Raw genomic sequence first — 15,189 nt, 5'->3', positions numbered from 1 at the left:
CCCAAGAGAAGCAGAAACAACTTACATGTTACTTATTCTTCCTAAATTTGCTCTTGGAAAACAGCTGAGGAATTACGGTTGAAATATTTCAAAAAACCCTTCCTTAGGCAGAGGCAAGCATAGCAAATTTCAGCTTGAGCAGTTCTGTGTAGCGATAAAGCAATGAAAATAGAGCTAATGGCAAGTATTAAGCAGCCTTAGCCACAGGCAGTTTTACTTGCTCCAGCAGGAATGCGTGGTGTTTTTCCCATAAATACTGCATTGAAGTGCTGTCTCTCTCACTCTGCTTCTGTTCAGCTAGCAGCAAAACCCAAAGCAAACGTTTCTGTATGCACAACCCTAACTGAAAACAAAGTAAATTAAATGAACTCTAAGTAGTGCCAATAATAGCTACTGGTTATTTTGCAGTAAAAATACCAATATTTTATCAGTTTTTAATAACTGTTTTTTCCTGCTGTTTACAATGACAAGAAACTTCTTCCAGTAACAACACAGTTATTCTCATGGAATTATTCAGTGAGTCTCTCAAATGAGCAATATATAAAAAACATCCTAAACAAAATTACTGAAATGTAACTGTGCTGCAAAGAAACAGAGATAAAGGAGGGTTTATTTCAATTTCCACTTGGTGACTTTGCCTTAATCTCACTCCTGGTGAAACTCTTTTGCAAGAGAATCCATTCAATAATTTTCACTGTCACTGACAAATGGAAAGGAAGACACAGTGCTGGGTAGCATGAAACAATTTCAAGGTTATATATCATATGCATTTATCCTCTTTTATGTTCATAATTTGGAAAAATAATCTGTAATTTTTTTTAGTCTCTTCATTACCTGAAATAAATATTTAAACCATTTGTACAATTGCTCTGCATCTCTGGATGCAAGTATCCTGAGTTTGCAAATAGACTTTTCAGGCAAATTATGATCATATAAGTTTATTTAGAATAGCTCTATTCAAAGATTTTTGGAAAAGCTAAAGTTTTACATAAAAAAATGTAAGTTTGGTTCTTCAGCTGGCCTATACTGTCACTCTGGTGTCTGGATTAGTGGTACTTTTCACATGTCCTTACCTTTTAAGAGATTTGTGAACTAAACAAGAGTCAACATGCAGCCATCTAGGAACAAAATTCCTAGGTTTCATTTGCAGAGAAAGTGAAGAAAGCATTGCTGTTGTCGAGCTTTCACTGGTGCTCTCCCTTTGCAAAAGACCAGAAGGGTTCATAGCACAGGAGACACTTTCAGTATGTAGCCTGGATAGGGAAGGAGTCTTTTTTCTTCAGATTGTAAAATATTAGAATCACCACCCTAGGGGTTATTCAAATCTGACTCTTTCTTTAACACTGTAGTTAAGAGTTTCTTCGCTTGCTGCTAAATAGAAATACTGAGAAAAAAAATAATCAAGAGTGTTGAAAGGCTTTGTGTTGACAGAGTATTTCCCAAGTTGAAAAAAACCAAACAGTTTATTGAATATTCCTCAAACATTAGTTAAATGTCAGTTCAGCCCCAAACTGTCTTTCTCCTTCATGGTACCCTGCCCTATTCAGAAGCCAAATGATCTTATTGTTTCTCCTGGTGAGTCCACATCACACAAGAGAATGGAGGCTTATGCAACTCCCATGTGGTAACATGGTGATGGAAAAACAGCATTTTATGCCAAAATCATTCTTACAGAACTTACCCATCCAATTCTAATTAGAAGTTGGAAAATTTTAATGAAAGAAAATCATGAATATTTTAGAGACAATAGTCCACTGGTAAAGTATTTCAGTTCAGCTCTTCTGCTTCTCTTTTTTTGCCTACCCTCCAGCTTTTGCCAGTGCCTCTCATAGGGGACTCAGAGGTGCACAAATTGTAGTCTCCTCCAAGCACTGGCTCTGATTTCCTCTCAGCCAGCTGTGGTCAAAAGACTTGCTGGGGAGAAAAGCTCCTTTTTGCAGAACAGTATTTGTGAGGTCTTGCCAGAACAGCTAGGTTTGTCCCTCACCACTCCATAGTCACTGGAATGGATTTTTAACAAATCATTGCTGCAAAAATAATCCAAAATGGTAGCTTACATCTAGAGTTATACAAGGTATTTTCATTTTAGTGACAATGCCCCTAATTTTATCAGTCATTTACATGGTAAATACTATGCAGTACGGCTAATTTTGCAGTCATGATCAAATGTTGTTTCCACAGGTGATATTAATATGTAAGGCTGAAACTAAGTACACAGGCCTGTTGGACATCTCAAAGCACAGGTAGCAGCCAGGGAGATTTATTAACTTGGCTCAATATGGTAGGTACCTACCGTCCATAGATATTACAAAAGTTAGGTACGTAAGATGCTTAGCTGTTTTGATATACACTCATCAATGTGTACCTGCATTGGCAGGTCTCTACACAGCTTTAAAACCTACTCCATTAAACCATAAATCTCCTTACAACCACTTGAGCTTTCTTTGTGCTAGGACTACCTCCTGAAGGATATGTAGGCATCTGTCTGCTCCCTCACCCCTTGAAAGCCATGTGGAATTATATACATCTCATTCTGTAGCCTTGAGAGTCTGGGCTCTTGCACATGAATCAGATCAGAAATTGGAGCCTCTTTATTAAACTATTTCTGGATTTTTTCAGTTAAAGAAAGCAGTCTACAAAAACTACTCTGGAATTCCGACATACCAGGAGCAAATTAGCTCGAATGCACAGAAATATATAGTTACAATTAAAAGTTAAAGAAGAAAGAAGATTGTATTAAACACCAAAGTGATCATAAGCAGTAACAGTTGCTTTAGGTTCTTTAACCACATTTTCCCATTGTAGTTTCCATTTGTTAATTTAAAATGAGTGTGTATTTTCTCCACTTGCGGGTTTTTTTTAGCTGTAATAGTTACCATGGTTATCACAAAGACAAATTTAAATTTAAGGAATGCACAAAATTGATTTTTAGTGCTTCATTCTGGAATATACCTGTGGATGACAGATCTGGTTAATGAAACCTCTCCGCTCAGTCATATTTATTTCACGGGTTTGTTCACCCAGATGGTTAAGACTCTAATGGTTAGGGCACATTCATGAGAGATGGAAACCTGCATCTGGCCCTTAAACTGGCTACATGTTTTACACCAAAGAATCATTGTCAGTTGCAAACAAACAAAAAAAGAGGAGCTATAATCCTGGGAACAGACCTAGGACTTTCTCCTCCTTGGCTAGTACTTGTACCAGGTAGTTCCTGACAGAGGGGAGAATTTATGACTTCTACCTTTTTCAGCTGCACCTAATGTCCACTCAGTAGCTTAAAGTTTGAAGATGAGAGAGTTATACATCCAGCTGGGGGGAAATCAGGCACTTGACTCAAGTTCCTAAAATACAGGCAGCCAGGATTTTTCTCCACTGGCTTCCAAAAAGCACCCAGCTGTCCCTCTGCTGAAACCTGAGAAACTGAACATTTGCTTTAGGAGAACTTCTTTACAAGACACCCATAATTAAGGTGCAGATTTACCAACCCCTTATCTCAGATTTGCCCTTAGCTGGTGGTCCTGGCTGCCCCTGTGCAGACCCTGCCAGCAGTGCCTTCCTCTCCTTCTCCTCCCCTGTCTGCCTCCAGCTCTGCCTCATTGCCATCCACACCTGCATTCTCGGGCAGCCTGGACAGCAGCGGGACGTCCAGAGGTCTTATGTTGCCATGGGGAAACAAGCCAACTCAAATCATCCCCACCATGGGTATTCCCTGTTAGACTTCTTGCAGCTCTCCAAACTCATCCCTGATTGCTGTCTCTGCTTTTATTTTTTTGTTAACAAAAACCATTAAACTGGGACACACTGAAATCCCCACTGAGCCTTTTCCTTTCCCAGAACTGCCATATACAGCCTGGCGCAGCTGTAATGAGAGTTTCAGAAACACAAAATCAAGCCAATGTAGTAAATTCCCATTGGAAATGATCACTGGCATCTATAAAGTTAAACATTATCCTCTGTCTAATATGAAATCCCTTGGCAGAAATGATGCAAACTTGTCTTCACTAAATGTATTAGCAGAAATGGGGGATAATTCTTGCTAATAAATAGACTGTAAATACTCTGTAGTCTTCCTGCACCTGAAAAGAACAAAGGAAATAGAAAGGTAAAGGAAAAAAGGAAGAGAAAGAGAAAAGAAAAAAAAAAGTGTTTTTCTGTTTTATTCAGGTTTTTGGTTTGGTTTTTTTTTTACTCTCTCAAGACAAAGTAGAGATTGTACAACTGCAAAATCATTTTCCATGCACCTTGATGGAGGTGGCAAAAAATGAACTCCAACTTTTAGACCCATCTAAGGGTTCATGCAGGCAAGACCTTCAAGATGTGTGGGTTCAGTGGTTACCCTCATGGTTTTTATGTGATCATGGCCAAGTCACTTAACTCTGTGTTTCAGTCTCACTTGTGCTCTGGAAGTGATAACTAAAGCCAATTTGTTTTTGCAACTGTGTTTATTTTTGCAAAACCTGAAGATTGCTCAATACTTATTATTTCCCTGTTTATTTTGTTTTTTGAGAAGATAGAGATAAGGGAGAATTTTCCACTGGGAAAAAATCCAACATACAGCCTCAGACCAAGATGACATTAACCAATCTGCTAGTAAAGCTTTGACTCAAAATATGGGAACAATAGGCCCTCAGGACTTCCATGGGTCCTGTTTCCCCAGGAGACACCACCTCTGCAGGCACAGCATGTGGGCCACAGTGGGCAGTCTGAGGAGTCGTGTGATTCACAGCAGTGGCCCAAGCACAGGCAGAGGCTCCAGGGAACTGAGGCAAACAAACAGGGATTCATGTGAACATTTTCATTGTGGGTGTAAAGATGAAACTTTCTCAATTCACCTGATTGAGAAAGGGTCTTTAGAACTGAGGGTCTTTAGAATTTGTAATGTCGAGTCAATTTTCCAGCCCAATCAAAAAGCAACATGGAAATATCTAATTTCCAAGAAAAAAAAAAGACATTTTTTTTCTTTTTCTCCTAATTTTCTCTCATATCATTTGTTTCTTCTCTCCTTGTCCTACACCTGCAAAACTAGGCTTTCTAAGGAATGTGCTAATCCTGCACGTTATAGCATAGCAATGCTTTCCTCTTGGCTGGAGCTTAGAGAAGTGATGCCAAAATAAAAGAAAAAAAAGAAAGAAAAATTAAATTAGCCAAGTATTGAGCTTATTGCAAAAGGGAGAATGAGAGACATAAAACTTAAGAAAATCCAGGTGTATGGAACAGGCATATACTGCCTTAATTGAAACCAAGAAACATTCTAATTGTTACAAAATGCTAATAAGCAAAACCACTGGTTCCTTAAATGAACATTTTACTAAATCACAGGCATTTAATTTCCTCTCATGCATTTCAATAGCATGCATTGCCTGAAAATAAAGCACTAAAAGAAATGTGAAGATTCTGTTTATCAAAAAAAGATTTGTTGAGACAATTAGAGTTTTTACAAAATGATATTTTAAAATATTATCCATCAGTTAAGCACAGAGAAAGCACATAATTTGGCACTAATTTGTCTCTAGCTCAAAATAGAAGGCACATTTCAGTAAAGTGTCTTGAGTAACCTTAGCAAGGGAATGTAAAGGAACTCCTTGTATGACTAAGAGGATGGAAAAATCTGACACTTTAGAAAGCCCAGGGATGCAATATCCATATATTGCTAATCAGAACAACTTCATAAGTGCACTTTTTAAAGAACTGCAACTGATTAACTGATAATTAACCAATGGAATTGATTTTTATTTCAGCCCATCAGCCCACACATTGGTAGGACCTGAGGACACATAACTTGTCTGCGATCTGGAAAAGCAGAATTGTGGAACAGAATTAAGACATCTGGAAGGTTTAGGTTAGTTATCTATGTTTGGTATGACCTTCATGAAATAGAAACCTTTTTGCTTCATTTTATTCCTCTGACTGGGCAATTGGAATATCCCTGGTCTTTCTGCTAAAACGTCAGAATGGCCCTTGAAGCAAACTCAATTCCAAGTCTGCCTACAGATTTTCTCAGGACAAATCATTCTCACTGAAGGACAACCTCATTTCTTACCTTTCTTTCCTACTGAAAAAGATGAGTGAGTAACCCTCCCCCATTTAGCCTTGGGAGCTGTTCAGGAACTGCAGTGACAGACATCACCATTTCATTGAGGCTTAGCATTAAGTATTCAGACTTTTCAATGGTTCAGTACAGTCGTGAGTTGGCATTCACTGTTTGCTAACCAGTCTTCCATGTCCTCTGTCCACAAAACCTTAGCAACAGAACTGGCCCTGCTTTATTCAGAAAATTGAGTTATTAATGTATGGGGAAATGTATGCCCTGAGAATATTGGCACAGACAACACGGACACTGACAGCTTAAAGGGACAAGCTTTTGAGAAATTAAGTCTGTATTTAGGCTGAGACTGCAGGTTCACAGAACTGAATGGCCAAAACCTCAAATAACTTCAAAAAAGCATATTTTTCATTTCAGTGGTCAAATTCAGTGCTTCAATGAATTTAGAAAATTCATTGAAGATACATGAACTATTACACACACATTATTCCCTACAAGTTGAAGTTCAGCTCTTAATCTTTTTACAAACCTAATGCAAGTACCAATTTTAGTGAAGCTACACCAACAAATGGAAAACAAAACAATGAGAGTAGGTCCTTTGCTTTAGCATAAAATGAGTAATAAATAAAGCCTTACGAACTGTTTAAGCCAACCCAATAAAAGTGTTGCTGTGCAGAAGACTGGTAAAAGTCTAGCATAAGCTTAGGAAAGATAAACATGAAACAGTACAGACATCTCAACTGTGCAAGGTTTATAGCAGTGTAACGTATATTTCATCAATATAAAAATATATTTAATCAAATCTACAGAAAATTGTTTTATGAAGGAATGTTGTATTGTGTTATGACTCTACTCTTCCACTGAGTATTTTGCTTCCATAGGTCACTTCCACACACAAGAAACAATTGCTTTTTTTCAACCTTTACCCAAATTCTTTCCCATCCATTATAATATAAAAAAAATTAACTTCCCTCTTTTAGATTTTACAGAAGGTTTTTTGCATCTTCTGAATAGAGATTGATCTGATCAATGATGGCAGGCTGCTTCAAGGATACTGACACGTGTGACACCCACAGAGACCACCCCCATTTCCTGGGAAGGCTGGTGTAGTTTGCTCAGTCATTTTCATTTTCACTTTACCATTTCCCCATGCTTTCTCACAAATGCAGGTATCTCAAGTACCTTGCTAGAGGAAAAATCTTACAGATCTAGATTTATCTTAATTTTCTCTAAACAGTCATTCTCACCAGCTGTGTTTGCTGCTCTGCTGGACTATGCCATCTCACAGCAGGCCCCGAAGTGCTTCAGCTCCATTAGAAGGAGTTTAGTCATGCATAGGATCTGGGGATGAAATACTTACCAAAATCTCTCCTACTCCTTCACAACAACAACAACAAAACCCAAATGAAACAAACTCACAAGAAAAAAACCACAGTGCCTGAGCATCTGCTTGCACACCCCTACCAGCTATTTCAGGGCAGCGTCATTCACCAAAGGTAAGCCCAGATCCATCAGGCATATTTGGCTGCCCAAACATTTCTCTTCATGATTCTAAATATTTTATGCACTCTTTCTTTTAATATTGACCTTTGTAATTTGACTTCTGTTCACTGTAAGTTCAAAACTGCTCCTTGGTTCTGGTAGGGAATTGCTTTTTCACAGCAGCACCCTGAGGCACACTAAAGTAACAAGGAAATTCAACCAGGCACGCTCCTCTTTGCACTCCTTGCTTGCCAACAGGAGTCAACAAAATGCTGCTACCGGGGGGCCAGCTGAGATGAACCACCTGTAGTAGCAATGCCCAAATTTTAGGGTAGTGTTGATGTTTTTCTGTATGTCCTTGAGCACACAGAGGACACATTTGTCCCATTCCTGGAAGTGTTCCAGGCCAGGTTGGATGAGGCTTTGAGCAACCTGGTCTAGTAGAAAATGTCCTTACTCATGGTAGAGAAGCTGGAACAACAACGTCTTTAAAGTTCCTTCCACCCCAAACCAGTCTATGGTTCTATGTTTATTTGAAGGCTGTAGGTCCATCTGACATTCTCAGAGCATCATGGTTGCTCTTCTTTCCATGGATGACCCATTCCATCAAGAAGCCCACACTTTCAAAGCATCAAGGTAGTAGGCCCATGTACTAGGCAAAGCAGTAATAATTTTGATGAGCCTGACAGACAGTGACATGAACCTGCCTGGTGAATCCATTTGATGCCTGGTCCACAAAGATACACCAGGTGAGAATTTTTCCGAGAGAGTAATTTCACAGAAAGAATATACACTGTGCATTTCTTTTGCCAACAAGTGATGAAAATTAAACCATGGAAATTTTCTTAATTCTCATTCTGCCTACAAAAAACACTCAAAACTAAACAGACAACAAAAAACACAGGAAAAAAAATAAGGAAACTAAAGTTCTCATGCAAATAATTTAGTAAATATAAAAGATTATTTTTGTGCTTAGCAAACACCCAAACGTTAAGGAGTAGATGTATCTTACATACTGAACAGGAATCCTATCTTGTTTAGGATCCAAAGAGGACCTCGGAACTGTGCACTGATGCTGAAAGGGTGAAAGAATCTGAGAATAACATGAACATATACAAAGTGGGAAATGAGATTTATGTGTGAAAGTCAAAGCCAGCGTCTTGCCCTTTCAAATAAATTGCATTTGCAGGAAAAAGTAAATCCCAGTACTTAGTTCACACAGAATTCAATAGGTTTCTACACATATACATGGGGACCTGTTTACATAAACTCCAGGGAGGAACATGAACATGAAATAAAAAGAATAATAGATTTCTATTCTTAGTATTGAATTTCTAATAATGAAGAAAATCAGTGCAGTGAAATTTCTTTTTCAAATACAACAAACACCATTCCAAACTCATCATGAATTTTTCTGCCCAAGGCTGAGTGGGGAAAGACATCTATTTTCATTCCATGTACTATTCTTAAAAACAACATCGTAACTGAATGATTCAGAAATATTGAGTCTTGGAGCAGTTATTTTTCCCATTGCTTCAGAATAATGTTTCAAAATCCCAACAGAAAGCCCCCATAAAAATGCAGGGGTCCAACGGTATATAGCATCAGTAAAAGTCTATGGTGTAACAATCTCCATGCTTTCCAACTGAAGCTTTCTGGGTTTATTTGCCCTAGAAGTTGTCTCTACTTCCAGCCCTCCAGTGCAGGCATGTCAATAGGCAGGCTCCCCTCCTCTGGCACAAGGTTCCTAGGAAGCATTAAAGGAGAAGGCATCAGGAAGCTACTTCTGCTGCTTCCCCAGCCTCTGCTTAGCCTACCAACACCACGCAAGCAGCCACTCAAGCTTCTTGCTGTTCCTCTGGTTCCTCCTGTCTCTCCTGTTAGCATGTGTCACAAAGATGTACGCCATGGAACTGCCACTTGGCAACTTCCAACTCTCATCATCGGGCTCTCACAAAGATCCTCACACTTTATCTCTTGTTAAAGGCCAGCTAGTACTTAAAAGAACCCCAGTAGATTGCTTCTTTCAACAGCTTTTGAAGGTGTCTGACTTTCCTACTGGTTTTCTTCCCCCTTCTCTCTTTATTAACTTCACCTTCTAATTAGGTCCCACGAAGATACATCTTCTCATTTAACTTAAAAGGTTCATTGACCCTCTGGCGTACTGTTATAACCCGTAACCTGTGAGTACAGTAATTAGGACATTATAAAACACTGAGCTGATCTGTACCCTTCACATTCAGAGGAAGAGACGTGTGCTGCGTTGCAAAGAGAGCTGGCTGAAGCAAGAGAAGCCCAAAGTGAAGCAAAAAATAATATTTTAAAAAAGAAAGTGGGGATTATTCATGGGAAGAAGAGATCGATTGGAGCAACAAACTTCAAGGAGAGATGCTAAGGGCAGATGCTCAATTTGCTTCAAGAAATCTCCAGGAGCAGTAAGCAATAAAAGACAAGCAAAAGGCAGGAGAAGGAAGGGCAGCAATCACTCTCTGACTTTTGTAACACATTCCTACTGCAGCAGACTAGCTGTAACAGAGTACATGATAAGAAACTAGTTGAGAGTCAGCTTTTATCACATGCTGCTCCTAGTGTGACCCGTGACACAAAGATGGACCCAAACTGTCTTCACTAGATTCATACAGCCATGTAACTCCACAAGGATATTCATGCAAATTCAATAGGTCAACTTAATCATCAAGGAAATAATAGCACCTTTCCTAAAATGTTTTTCTTGTGAACACAACTGGCTCATTTTATTCTTATTTACTATTACATTGTTTTTCAGTCGATAAAAAAAGAATGTGTCAAAATGTCTGACAACACCAACCACCAAGAGACAGATGAAACTGCAGATACAAGCCAGTGTTATACATCACTGTGAGTATGAAGCAGGATTTCAAGCACTTTTTTCAGATATCTCTGAAAGTAATGGTTTATGAACCACATCCTTGGCTTTTTAGTCAACACAGATATACTGCCTTCAACAGGAGTACACTGCTAAATATACGTGTACTGATGTACAATATGATACACTAAAACAAGTATATCATGCTTAGATCTATGTCAAAGTAAAAAATGCATTAAGTGTGTACATGGAACTGTATTTGTACCAATGGAGAATGTAGCTCATTAAATTGCTAGATTTAATGACAAGATTGTTAACAGTACAGAGATATCTGCAAAATCCTTTGGATCATCCTGGATTATCTCTTCAGCTTTTCCTCTTACATAATTTTTAATTTCCTTGTCAGTTAATCCTGTTTTGGAGGAGGTTTTGAACAAACACTTTAATTTTTGCATGTTCTAAGTGGTATATGATGCAAATTGATTTCCATGATATCCCTTTTCTATTGTGACCCTTCACCATTTAAGCTCTGCAATAATATTATATAATGGAGCCCACACATCACCCTTCCCTCTTTTATAACACAGTCACATCACAGCATGTACTTTTACGAGCACCTCAGAAAAATGCCTTGCTGGTTCTAAAACCCACACACAATTCTTTTTCCTTCTATTTTTTTTTCCCCACAGAAATTCTGATTTGCTTCGTCAACATCAGTTATTTATCCCTGTAGCAGCCTGAAAAAATAGGCAATGTTAGTCTCTCTTGTAAATCCTGAATAAGCGATGTTAACGATTACAGTTTACAAAACCGTTGCTGCCGGAGACACCTCAAAGTTCATCAATGAAATAAAGTGCGCCTTAAAGTCTAGTGCTATTCCTATTAATCAAAGCTTTTCCACTCTATAGAAGCAGGCATGCTTTGAGAGCATGTGTGTCTGGGGAACTCAGCTTGCTGTAATTCCATAAACATTCGTCTTCCCTGCAGAATCATGAGGCCGAAGGGAATCAATCAGGTATGATACAATCTGCAGCAAAAATGCTGAGATCCAGTCCAGTGACTTAGGGGCACACCTTCTACCTCGCCAGTAGGGTGTTTGTGAATCTGGTCCTTTAACACAAAACCCCTCATTTCATGTTTGGCCAGTAGAAAGAGAAAAGGCTGTGGTGATGCACAAACTTTAATACAAGTTCAAAAACCTTTCTTCTTTTTTTTTTTAATTCTCCATTATATTAGAATATATAACAACACTACATCCACAGTGCACCTAATGGTTTTACAGGAAGGAGTTTCTGGAAGAAACAGCTATTCCAGTTTTTCTTTGACCATATTCTTTCTCTCAAATATCATGTTTATCAACCATGCTTTGTTTTCACATGTGGTAGAAAGCTTTTTCTATAGATGGCGCTCCCGAGATCCAGGTAAGTGTGCAATGATAATTTTGGTATTTGCTTGTTTAAAACAGAGTTCATGTCAATGATAAACAAACCTCAAATGACATATTCCAGGCAAAGGGAATGTTTGTGCGGATTCCAATACTCCATCTCTCTCCAACAGGCTGCTACCCAGCCTTTTCACAATCAGCATAAGAACTCACATATGTTTCCATTTTGTTTCCATATTTTCCTTTTTGTAAACCAAAGAGGTCCATAAGAGATTATGCAATGAAAGACATTTTCTCTGTTCATCCAGGCCTGATCCCCAAACATGATAAAATATCTCAAATAATTGTAACTATAAGAGCCAACTCTCACCTAAGGTGTCAGAAAAGATTGGGAAGCACCTGCAAAGGACTAAGGGCATTTGGAAGCATGTCAGAGGGATTAAATAAGGAACAAAAACTGCGTGGTCTTTGAAGGAGGTAGCACAGAGGAGAAAATAACGAAGAGAACAAGACAGCATAAATAATGTTTCAGAGCTGGAAGTGTCATAATCAGGTCAAAAGGAAAAAAAAGATGGCTTTGGCGATCTGTGTGCTTATAGCTTGAAGGGAGATCAGAGAGCGAGTGCTATCATAGACAAGGAAGGATGTAAAGGGGTCTGGAGGAGGAGATTTAAAGTTGTTTCTGTCTGAGTTTCCTCACTGTAGAGTTCAGAGCTTTGGTGTTCTAGCCTTATTGAGACCATCATCATAATAATATAAGCACCAATCATAACAATTTCTGCTCCTCCTTTTTTTCAATCACATTTCACAGTTTAAAAATTCATCATGGTGGATGAATAGACTGGCTATATTTATAATATTGAGTTGTTGGTCCATTTACACAGCAGGTGCAACAGAAAAAGCTATCCTTGAGTTTCTATTCTCCATTAACCTTGCCAGCAAATGAAATCCGTGACAGTTTAGGAAAACATCACATTTTTTTCTGGCTGTGGGTAGAGAAGGAGGAGAGGAACAGGTAGCAACAACCTTGTCTCTCTTTTGGTTTGGGGTTTATGCCAGCTGCATTGTTTGTATTTAGGCTTTGTTTTCTGGCATTTTCCCTTTAAGCATATATCTCTATTAACACAAACACATTATGAGAAGACTACAAGGTTAGATTTACAAAGTCAGCTACTCAAATGCACTGGAACACCAAAATTTGGGTTGTCTTCAAAAATAAGTATCGGGAGGCATAGAATTGAAGCACCATCTTACAGAGCCACCTTGGTTTATAATCTCCTTAGTTAAAAGTAATCAAAGTCTATATCCTGTATGAACCAGTTACTACCAGAGACAAGAAATGTGGTTGGATAGTGAGCTTTGCAAGCATTTTCCAGCAGCAAAGAAACTTTGTCTTCTGCTCCTCTGGGTGTGGGGTGTTCAGTATCCTCAGGTTTCAGCCATTCTCCCTCTCACTGCTTTCCACTCATTTTCTCTTCTTTCCTGTACACTTGCCCTGGCACCTCACCCCTCTCTGCTCTGCTTCAATACCCAGCCTGCTCTGGTTTGTGTTTTCACTGATATACAACCCCACTAGGGGTACTGCTACTTCACCTCCTGGGTCTCCACTGTTTCTCCCGTCCTGGTATGCCCATCCTGGTTTGTGCCATTTCTTTTTTGCTTTCTGATCACTAAGACTTGCACTTTGCTTTCTGATCACTAAGACAAAATTCCCTCTGGGCCACAAAGGAAGCACCAGTCTCTGGGAGCTCCCCATTCCTGATCTACATTTCTGACCCTGTCTCCATTCTTCCCTACCTTGTTCCTGGCAAAGATGGACATTCTTTTGACACTACGCTTTCAGGGGAAACAAAATATTTTTTCCTTAATTTTATTCTTGGAAACAGCTCTCTTACTTCAGCTGAAATAGAGAAAATGTCTTGAAAGAAAAAGGCTGCTTTTAGAGTCTTGAACTGTCCTTGCACTGATAGCCTGCCAAGGAGACACAATCCAGTACTGCGTTGTTCAGATAATTTTGATAATGTTTAAGTTAGATTATCAGAAAAAAAAATTAATGGGAGCACACTAATTTAAATTCACCCTGTAAATGTTCTTGAGTGAGTTCTTTCAAAGTCTCCTTGGTCAACAGTAAACCATGTTTATGAACTTTGATCACAAATGAATTTCATGACAGGTGATTTTTGTTTTTTTGAAAAAAGGAAACATGAGCTTCTGTTTGTTCAGCATGTCTACAGTCCCACTTCTGGGAGCCAACATAGTCATACTAATATATCACTGTCACTGTTTGAAAAACAGCCCCAAATTTATGGCAGGCGCCAAACCCTAAAATAAACATATAACAAACAGTTCTGGGAGTAGTAGAAGCAGCAAAGCTTGATTTATTACAGATGAATTATGGCTGAATTGCTAACAAACTAAGCTCTGACCAACACTTTTGCCTTGGTTGAAACAGTCAAAACATCTATTTCACCTGTGGTCTGCCTAGTGCAATTGGGGGTGTGCTCATGTAAGTCTATCCCTTACTGGTCCCTTTGTTTTACCTAGTCACTTATCATTTTCAAACCCACTGGAAAATGGTGTATCTAAGTCCTCTAAAATTCAGCAAACCAGCTTGAAAGTCATAGGAGGAATTATCCATAGATCTGTATTCTCTACACACAGAGAATAGTGGGAACAATAAATCTTAAACCTATGCAGTAAACTAGATATTTTTCCATAATTTTCCAAGCATTGGCATAACTTTCCTTTCTTAAATATGTCTATAATATCCATTGATTCTGTAGATCATACCTGAGCTATTTTTTGGTCATAGAAATATAAAATTCAAATTGTAATATGAGGGATCTGCAATACCTTAGTGAGAAATAACTGTTTATAGAGGAATGTGTCAAAGCCAGCCTTTGATGCCACTGACTGCTATTACATGTTTATGCAGCAAAGGCACACACACTCTGCTGTGGGGCACCTGTATTGGAAGCTTCTGGGTCAAACAACTGAAAGTCTTTCAACTTGGTTTTCACTTTGTTTCTTAAATGTCTTAGTGAGAATATCCAATATAAAAAATTTAATGTGATTTCTCCAGACTGCAGGAGGTATATGAAAACTGATGGCACATTCCCACGAGTACAGTTTACACTACAGGGAACAAATGATTCCAAAAGTCAAAGACAGTGAAGACGAAGACCTCCTAATGTGAGGGACCAGAGGTGAAAATTAGTGGGGAAATAAGCAAGGGGAAAAATAAAGAACTGATAAATCAGATAGAATAACACCAAATCTCTGAATAATCTACAGTAATTTCCACACCCTCCAAAAATGCAAACAGTTCTTTGAATTAATGTGACCATGTAGAATACATATTGCTACTCCATCAGCCCATGTGAACATAGATTTCAGGAAGAGTATGTTCTTTCAGGGCACTCACTGATAACT

General features: G+C 38.6%; 1 long non-coding RNA gene across 1 annotated transcript; it reads left to right on the top strand.

Annotated features, from left to right (window-relative positions):
• Window positions 1–9,456: 9,456 nt before the first annotated feature.
• On the top strand, window positions 9,457–11,371 carry LOC127474317 (uncharacterized). The gene is made up of 3 exons (XR_007905806.1): window positions 9,457–9,570; window positions 10,314–10,405; window positions 11,282–11,371. It is a non-coding gene; the product is annotated as an uncharacterized LOC127474317 (long non-coding RNA).
• The last annotated feature ends 3,818 nt before the right edge of the window (window positions 11,372–15,189 follow it).

The sequence above is a fragment of the Manacus candei genome, unplaced genomic scaffold (genome assembly GCF_025592945.1).
Source record: "Manacus candei isolate 608988 ecotype Guabito, Panama unplaced genomic scaffold, ASM2559294v1 h1tg000041l, whole genome shotgun sequence".
NCBI classification, from domain to species: domain Eukaryota; kingdom Metazoa; phylum Chordata; class Aves; order Passeriformes; family Pipridae; genus Manacus; species Manacus candei.
Note: the sequence above shows the minus strand (reverse complement) of the source record. Positions and strands in the feature narration are given on the sequence as shown.